Source organism: Rhinopithecus bieti, unplaced genomic scaffold, assembly GCF_001698545.2.
Source record: "Rhinopithecus bieti isolate Rb0 unplaced genomic scaffold, ASM169854v2 scaffold_8300, whole genome shotgun sequence".
Lineage (NCBI taxonomy): Eukaryota > Metazoa > Chordata > Mammalia > Primates > Cercopithecidae > Rhinopithecus > Rhinopithecus bieti.
In genome coordinates, this window is record NW_016805686.1 from 408,146 (window position 1) to 417,763 (window position 9,618).

The 9,618-nt window shown below is 46.5% G+C and overlaps 1 pseudogene across 1 annotated transcript; it reads left to right on the plus strand.

The window, feature by feature from the left end:
* The first annotated feature begins 4,985 nt into the window (after positions 1–4,985).
* LOC108530533 (40S ribosomal protein S25 pseudogene) lies at positions 4,986–5,475 on the plus strand (annotated as a pseudogene). The gene has a single exon (XR_001885872.1). The product of XR_001885872.1 is annotated as a 40S ribosomal protein S25 pseudogene (transcript).
* The last annotated feature ends 4,143 nt before the right edge of the window (positions 5,476–9,618 follow it).

Below are 9,618 nucleotides of genomic sequence, written 5' to 3' on the forward strand. Positions count from 1 at the left end.
CTGAAAATTACCAACAAAATTCCTGCCCACCAATCGCCACCTACAGGTCAAAAGCAACCTTCACATGGGACCCTGCTTTGCACTATTAACCAGTTTTTAAGAGTAACAGTATTTTCCAACCTTTTAAAAATCCCAAGGTAAACTTATTTGAATACAAGTCCCACAGAATAGGATATTACCCAATACCTCGCGCTGAAAATGTGATCAAGGGAAGAAAGATTGGAGAAGCCACAATTCACTTGAACCCTTCACAGTGGACTAAAATGAAGTTATGGCATCCTAACCAGGGAACACTGCCAGAGAGAAACAGGTACAAAGTCAAAAGCGAATGAAATTGTTTTAAAATTAAGACAACTGTATATTAACAATATTCAGCATGAACAGCAAGTAAGATTTACGCCATTGTACTTATATACCATCATGATCTGATTTTTGCACCTATTTTATTAACAATTCCAGATATTGATATGGTCATCACAATTCCTCATTTTTCATGCCTATAGAGAGTTTCTCTAGAAATTCTGTACAATTACAGTGTGTCAATAAAAATTAAAGGTTGTTAAAAAAGAAATTCTATATAGAGAAAAATTATATAGAAACTCTATACTTACTACATATTTAGTTGGATATTCTCCCTGGGGATTTGTGTCTTCAATTATTTTTGAAAGAGTATAACTCTTTCCAAAAGAGTACTGCCACTGCTCTACACTACTATTATGAGAATGAGTGCTACTATGGAAATCTTTGTGTAAATTTTTTATTATTATTATTATTTTTGTGTGTGTGTGACAGAGTCTCACTCTGTCTCACAGGCTGGAGTGCAGGGGCACGATCTCAGCTCACTGCAGCCTTTGCCTCTCGGGTTCAGGTGATTCTCATGCCTCAGTCTCCTGAGTAGCTGGGGTTACAGGCACATGCCACCACACTTGGGTAATTTTTGTATTTCTTTTGTGGAGACGAGGTTTCGCCATGTTGGCCAGGCTTGTCTCCAACTCCTAACTTCAAGTGATTTGCCCGCCTCGGCCTCCCAAAGTGCTGGGATTACAGGTGTGAACCATTGTTCCAGGTCTTATGTAAATATTTTTAAAAGCCAATTTATTAGGCCATCAGCAGCATTAACATACTTGATTCCCCTGCAGTCCTGATCACGTTGGATCATTATCATTTTTCTTTCTGCTACCTTTATTAGTATAAAATGATAACTTAAAGCAGCTTTAATTTGCATTTAATTTTATGTAGGCTGTAGTTCCAGCCAACCTTTATATTGATATTCAACTGCCTATTCAATGTCTCCAGTTGAATGTATCATTGGCATCTCAACCTAACAAGTGCATCAGAGCCCTTAATTTGCATCTCCTAAATCTGTCCTCCACCTCACACTTGCTCCCCTGACTCCCAGTGATTCCCAGCTCCCTAAGTAGACCCACCCTGCACCCAGGCGCTTAGACTCAAAACCTAGGAGTTAATCCTTCCAAAAGTCTTTTTGACTCCACCTTTACCACAAATCCCAAATTCATCTCCATCTTCACTGCTACCCCCCGGTCCAGGCCACTGTCATCTCTCACCTGGATTACTGCAACAGCCTCCTAACTGGTCCTTCTTCTTCCATCCTTGCCCCTACAGAGTCTACTCTACACAACAGCCAATGTTGTATTTTTAAAAACCTAAGTCAGATCATGTCACTCCTCTGTTCAAAACCTTCCAGCGGCATCCCATCACGTTTTGAATGAAATCCAAACTACTTACCTTCAAAACATGGCCCCTGCCCACCTCTTTCAACTCAGCTTTGTACCCTTCTCCCTTATTACCCTCGTTCTCTCCATCCCGCCCCACTGGCCTTTTTACTGCCCCTCAAATGCATCAGGTTCACTCCTCAGGACTTTGCTCTTGTGGTTCCCTCTGCCTGAAGGGCTATCCTCCAAGATTTTCTCATGGCTGGTGCTTTCTCTTTGCTCTCATTTGACTTGAATGTCACCTGCTTAGAGAAGTCTGCCCTGAACACTCTGAAATAGCACTGTTCTCACCCCTGTGACTTGGTAGTCTATCACCCCATTTTATTTTCACTGTAACACAGAAACCATCTGATCATCGTGTGTCATTGCTAACCTTTTTTTTTAAATCTGCATCTGTCTGGTTCACCACTATATCTTTAGAGCCTAGAACAGTACTTAACACACAGTAGGAACTTAATAATGCTAAATCTTATGTAAAACAGAGACTTTGCTCAATAACTACATTTAAAAGGTGTTACTTCCGGCTGGGCACGCTGGCTCGCGCCTGTAATCTCAGCATTTTGGGAGGCCGAGGTGGGCAGATCACAAGGTCAGGAGATTGAGACCAGCCTGGCCAACATGGTGAAACTCTGTCTCTACTAAAACTACAAAAATTAGCCAGGCGTGGTGATGCACGCCTATAATTCCAGCTACTCAGGAGGCTGAGGCAGGAGAAGTGCTTGAACCCAGGAGGCAGAGGTTGCAGTGAGCCAAGATCATACCACTGCACTCCAGCATGGGTGACAGAGTGAGATTCTGTCTCAAAAAAAAAAAAAGTATTATTTCCATACTTAAAATACTAACAACAGCACCTAAAGACCCATAGTGAAATGATAATGCAGACTTGCTTGTTCATTTGGACTCCTAGACCTATTAACATTAATCAGTGAACATTGAGATTAATTTAAGTGTACCTACCAAGCACCTTTAAGACACTTTGGGGACCACAGGGAAAAGTCACCCTCAAACAACTGAGTCTAGAAAGAGAAAGAAATTGAGACAATTAACTGGAATCTAAGGAAGAAAATGGTGACTGTCAGGAGAGACACTTGGTACTCTGGGCTACAGACAAGCAATAATGGTCTTAACATTCTTTCACATGAAATGAGTGTTAGAATTCCTGAGAATAGGCCCCAGTCATGTTTAAGTGTGTGAGTATTGCTCCCTTCAAGAGTGTTGGGACATGCATAAAAATAGTTGTATCTGTCACAATAACTAGCATGGGGAGGACACCACTGCCATTTGGTTAGCAGGGGGGCAGCGATGCTAACTGCCTTGCAGTTGCTAAACAGACCTGCACAACAAAGAACTCCCCATCTCAAATGCCAACACACAGCGGCTTATACCTGCCCATCTAAAACATATGGAGCACTTTCTGGGACTCCAGATTAATATTTTTAACATGCTATCTTTTAGGAAGTCACTTCTGAGTTGTTTTTATACTCCCTGATTTTTTTTTTAACCATTTTGACCCAGATCCTATACACATCAACTATTCAGCAAACAGAAAACCTGAGTGCAAGCAAAGGATGAAGAACAGCAAGGCCTACCAGAATGTCTCTGTGGGGCCCTAGCACAGCAGGCTTTCAACCCCAGGCCCGAGGAAAGCTACCATCTATGGCTAATGCTTCACAATGAGGTCCACAGCATTCCTGTGTGTTAAGATTATTCACCTTTCACAGAGACAGTTTCACTGCATGTCTGACAATTTCCTAATTACACAATAAGACAAGAAGCTAATCCTGACTGTGAAACTTCCCAAGTGGGGGCTTGTTTCCCTTGAGCAGTGGCCCAGGGCCTACAGGATTAGGTAGGTACTGAGCACGGGGGCTGGGGACTGGGTAGGACTATGGGAAAGCAGAGCACTTGCCCCTTGCTAAAGAAGTCAGTTCTGCACAGCTTTGCCCTCCACAAATGAAATGCAGACCAGGCCTTCCAGTATTTCAAGATAAGCTGGAAATCCTGATTCTTACTGAGCTCTTTTGCTTTTTCAATGTCGACCACTAATTCAATTGCTTTTTCAAATCCTGTGCAGGCTGCAGCACACTCAACTAGGGCTGAGTTTGACCCAGGGCCCCTAGCATGTTCCTCCTGCACATTGGACCCAGGAATCTATTTGGTTGCATGTGTCTGCTACTCTGTAGGGGTTCAGGAAATCCAAAAACAACATCTAAATGTGCTACCATTGGGTAAGGTTCTCAAGAAAGGATGAGAGAGGCACATGCTGGTCACACCAGGGACTGATACTGCCTTTGCCATGCTCTTTCTTGCCCAAAACTTCTCAACATCCCCCACTTCTTACTGCTTCACGTCACAGTTTCCCTTCAACGCTCTCCAAAACATGATTCTACCCCACCTTGCCAGTCCTATTTTCACCACGCCCCTGTGTCCATCCCCCATTCTAGTTGGGCCAATCTTCCTTGAGTTCCTTTAAAGATGTTGATCCCCTCAGCCAAATATCCCCTCTCCTCATCTAAAGCCTACTCACCCTTCAAAACCTTGCTCCATTTCACCTCTTTTATGCAACCTTCTCTGTGACAGTAAAAACCAAAATGCTTTTGAGCTTAAGGTCTGGTGTCAAGCAGATTCGGGTTCAAATCCCGCCTCTGCCACTGACCAGCTTGGTGACATCCTTGGGCATGCTACCTAACCTCTTTGAGCTTCAGAAGATGATAATAGTGCCTACCTTACAGGTGGGATTAAATAAAATGATACAGCCGGGTGCAGTGGCTCACGCCTGTAATCCCAGCACTTTGGGAGGCTGAGGCAGGTGGATCATTCGAAGTCAGGAATTTGAGACCACCGTGGCCAACATGGTGAAACCCCGTGTCTACCAAAAATACAAAAATTAGCCAGGTGCAGTGGCGTGCACCTTTAATCCCAGCTACTCAGGAGGCTGAGGCAGGAGAATCATTTGAACCCGGGAGATGGAGGCTGCAGTGAGCTGGGATTGTGCACTGCACTCCAGCCTGGGGAACAAGAGTGAAACTCCATCTCAAAATAAATAAATTAATTAAAATAATCCACTAGAACTAGAAATACCATTTGACCCAGCCATCCCATTACTGGGTATATACCCAAAGGATTATAAATCATGCTGCTATAAAGACATATGCACACGTATGTTTATTATGGCACTATTCACAATAGCAAAGACTTAGAACCAACCCAAATGTCCATCAATGACAGACTGGATTAAGAAAATGTGGCACATGCTTTTTTTTTGTCCGACATCTTAGCAAGTCTGTGGTGCCCGCTGCTGCTCTCCGAGCTTCGCAATGCCGCCCGAGGACGACAAGAAGAAGAAGGACGCCAGAAAGTCGGCCAAGAAAGACAAAGACCCAGTGAACAAATCCGGGGGCAAGGCCAAAAAGAAGAAGTGGTCCAAAGGCAAAGTTCGGGACAAGCTCAATAACTTAGTCTTGTTTGACAGAGCTACCTACGACAGACTCTGTAAGGAAGTTCCCAACTACAGACTTATAACCCCAGCTGTGGTCTCTGAGAGACTGAAGATTCGAGGCTCCCTGGCCAGGGCAGCCCTTCAGGAGCTCCTTAGTAAAGGACTTATCAAACTGGTTTCAAAGCACAGAGCTCAAGTAATTTACACCAGAAATACCAAGGGCAGAGATGCTCCAGCTGCTGGTGAAGATGCATGAATAGGTCCAACCAACTGTACATTTGGAAAAATAAAACTTTATTAAATTAAAATAAAGAAAAAAAGAAAATGTGGCACATATACACCATGGAATACTATGCAACCATAAAAAAGGATGAGTTCATATCCTTTGTAGGGACATGGATGCAGCTGCAAACCATCATTCTCAGCAAACTACCCCTAGAACAGAAAACCAAACACCACATGTTCTCACTCACAGGTGGAAATTGAACAATGAGATCACTTGGACACAGGAAGGGGAACATCACACACCGGGGCCTGTTGTGGGGTGGGGGGAGGGAGGAGGGATAGCATTAGGAGATATACCTAATGTAAATGATGAGTTATTGGGTGCAGCACACCAACATGGCACATGTATACATATGTAACAAACCTGCACGTTGTGCACATGTACCCTAGAACTTAAAGTATAATAAAAATAAATAAATAAATAAAAGACAACACTTTGGAAAGTATTAAAAAAAAAAAAACAAGTAAAATACTTAACTTCCAGTGAGTGTTCAGTAAATTTTCATTATTATTATGACTACTAAATTTTCACTGACCTTCCTCTTCTTCTGCAAGTGCTCCAGCCCTTGTGCTGTCTCTTCTGAGCAAACGGCAAATGGATTCCACGATGTCCACATTTGCTCTAACTGTGCCCCAGGCATTAGCCTGCCTCAGCCCACAGCTTGGTTTTATAGCTTCTTAAAGTGCCAGGAGCATGTTGGATACAACATAGAACCCACAGACCCAAGTATACACTGAATCAGAGAGTTGGACAACTACCAGCGCCCTGGATCTGAAATAACTCAGCGAAAGTCTCTGTCTCTAGCAAAGGTAGGAATGCATGCTGGGAAGATAAACTGCGTCACTGTTTGGAATAAGTCTCTCTCTCACACACGCATCAGCACCACCACCATTGCCATCTCCATGTTCTCTAACCTCTATACCTCGCCTTTCTTACTGTGGGTAGAGATGACACATAAAGCCAGCAAAGGCCACTCTCTTCACGTAAGTGTATGATGGAAACTTGGACAAACAGGCTGCACTGCAGGTATACTCTTTGGCTGGAACAAAATGGAAAGCCACTACAAAAGCCAAGGTGGACTCTGCAGGCCCTGCCCCGCTCCCGCCCAATGTTACTCCACCTCAAGTCAGCCCCATCCATCCTAAAGTGTGTGGCAGCTGGGATCCTCTTGGCACCTTCGCCAGCAGGCCTATTCCACTAGTCGCTTTCCTCTGTGCTCCACAATGGTTGAAGGAAAAATGCCTTCATGGAAGTTACTCCATGTTTTGAAGGCCTCCCCTGGCCTCTCTCCCCTCCCCCCAAAAAACCAGAGCACAGAAAAATGTAACTGCTGGAATGTCACATGCTTCAAAAGGCAAACAAACAACAAAACAGAATTTGAGAAGTCCCAACATATTTTTCCAAAAAATGGTTTTCTCAGCATGAAGAGTGAGCACTACCAATTGCACTGCACAAGTTTACACTCTCAACAGCATGAGGTTCCAAGGTTAGATCAGAGGTAGGCAGGAAAACAGGGCAAAATGGGCGTGATCTTTGAGACCATATTCTCAATCTAGAAAAGACACCAAGAAGAGGCCCAAAAGCTAACCTGTTTCCCATACTGGAACCCAGCGTTCCAGTACACGTTTGTTACCCCTCAGAGTTAGCAGCACTAGAAAATTCTGCCTCTTGTAATGGTCGACTTTAAATAAAAACAGAAAAACCAGGAGACCAAAAGGCAGCACTTGTCCCAAGGACCACGACTATGATTTCCCCTGAGTGCGGTAATGGCATGCATATCCTATAGCATGGGCCTCCCCAACTTGATTCTTCCCCTCGCCTCTCTGCCCACCAACCCAAGCTCAGGATCTTGCATCCCGAAAGCCTTGTGCGTGAGCAAGTCACGGTCAGATTAGAACGGTCTTAATCCACCCCGCTGGAAACCTCAAGCCGAGACTCAGAATCTCTTGAGAAGTCCCTAAAGCCAAGGATGAGGGTCATCAGGGGGTGGCGACGGCAGAGCCCTGCTAATGATGGGCACTTGGCGTACCGGTCGAGCAGGAGAGGGCACCTTCAGTTCCCATTGGTGGGATGTCACTGCCAACGTGCCCCGGGGGAATGCCTCGACCTTCGCCGGAGCAGCGGTCTGGGTGAGCCCTCGAGTGGGTTCCGGTACGCTCCCTGGCGCAGCGGGGTCTGGGGTGAGGGGAGAGTGGACTTGGAAGAGCCTCGGCGTTACTCTGGAAAACGTGACTCTGCTGAGGAAAGCGGGGCAACTCGGGTCTCTTGTGTAGCCCCTCCCCAATCCCCACCGAGGACCCAGCGTGGCTGCCTTCTCTGAGGACAGAGCGGAGGGCATTTACCTGGAGCTTCAGGAACCGTTCGTCTCTACTTCAGGATCCGCTGGGATAGCGAGACTACCGCCGCCGCCGCCGCCGCCGCCGCCGCCGCCGTCGCCCGCGCTGCCGCTGCCGCCAACGCCTACGCCGCCGTCGTCGCCTCCCTCCAACCGCCGCAGTCGCAACCGTCAGCGGTCCCAGTCACCCCGTGCGACTGTCGCTCGCGAAGCCAGCTGTTGAATGGCTCGCGTCGAGCTCACCGCGCGCAGAAGCGTCCTCGCCTTATCTAAGAGGGCAACGCCAGTGCCAACGCCCCGTGACCTCCTCGAACCCCTGCGGCTCTGGCGCGCTCACCGCAGCTGCCTAGTGGCTCGCGACTGCGTGTTCTTCTGCCCGCGCGCTGGCTGCCCTCGGGGCTCGGCCGCCCTCGCCGCTTGCCCTGAACTTGCCGGCAAGACTAGTGGCAATGATGGACTCGTCCCGCCCCCTGATTTCCCCAGGGCCAATCGCCTTCTCCTGAGGAGCCCTTCACGTAACCCCACCCCTCTCATGCTGCAAAGGCCGAGCCAAAGTTTATCCCAATGCGCCGCTGCTCCCGAAGATTTCGAGGCTTTGACCAGGCTGCTCACCCCCAGCCGCCACGAAGTTACAGTGATTTAGAAGCTGAAACTCACTTGGCCTACCAACCCCCACGCGACCTATTTCCTTTGAAAAAACGAGTATACAACTAGAGGTGTATACAACGAGAGGTGATGTTGTTCACCTCATCCCTGAAGTGGGACTGCTGGGAAGTGGCCACGCGCTTGGCCAAAATTACACATCATGGAGTGAGCAAGAACCACAAAAGCCATCGACTGACTATCCCTGCATTGTTTTTTCTGTTTCTGGGGCCTGCTTTCTGAGGCTGGCCAACTTCCAGCGACCAGGACTCTCTGACTCCGCGTACCACCGTTCGGGTCTCCGACTTCCTGGCTTGAGGGTGAGGGAAACCGATCCCCTGGTAACTTCTGCACGTTTGAGGACATGTAAAGCCAGTCTTGTCCCTCCTGCCCATGGTGGTCCAACAATTTGAACACAATTCCGGCCACGTTCCTCCAGGCTCTGTTGCTCTAAAGACCTGGGTTCAAGGCTCGTCTCTGAATTTAATTCCTTTATATCTTTTGAAAGTGGAATACAGGAACTGAGTCTATCCTTTACACCCCGCCCCACCCGAAAGTATAGACTCTTCAGCACAGAGGAGACCACGATGGCCACGTCCCTTATATAGACATTTGGCTTCTCTGGTGGACCTCCCTCAGGTGGCATTCACTTTCTTGACTTCCATATCACAAGGCCCATTCTATAGAATATAGTTTTAATATATAATTAAAATACAGAATATAGCTTAATGTAGTTATAATATTTTGAATTTTCTTATGCTTTAAAATAAAATCAAGTATAACATTTTGTATCATTTAAACTCTTAAGTTATATTCCATCCAATATAAAACAAATCTGTGTACACATAATCATTTCAATTAAATAAATTCAATCATTTCAATTAAATAAATTGACCTGAAAATTTAATAGCTATTCCTTACTGTGTTAAGAACCATGAGGCCGGGCGCGGTGGCTCAAGCCTGTAATCCCAGCACTTTGGGAGGCCGAGACGGGCGGATCACGAGGTCAGGAGATCGAGACTATCCTGGCTAATATGGTGAAACCCCGTCTCTACTAAAAAATACAAAAAACTAGCCGGGCGAGGTGGCGGGCGCCTGTAGTCCCAGCTACTCAGGAGGCTGAGGCAGGAGAATGGCGTGAACCCGGGAGGCGGAGCTTGCAGTGAGCCGAGATCCGGCCACC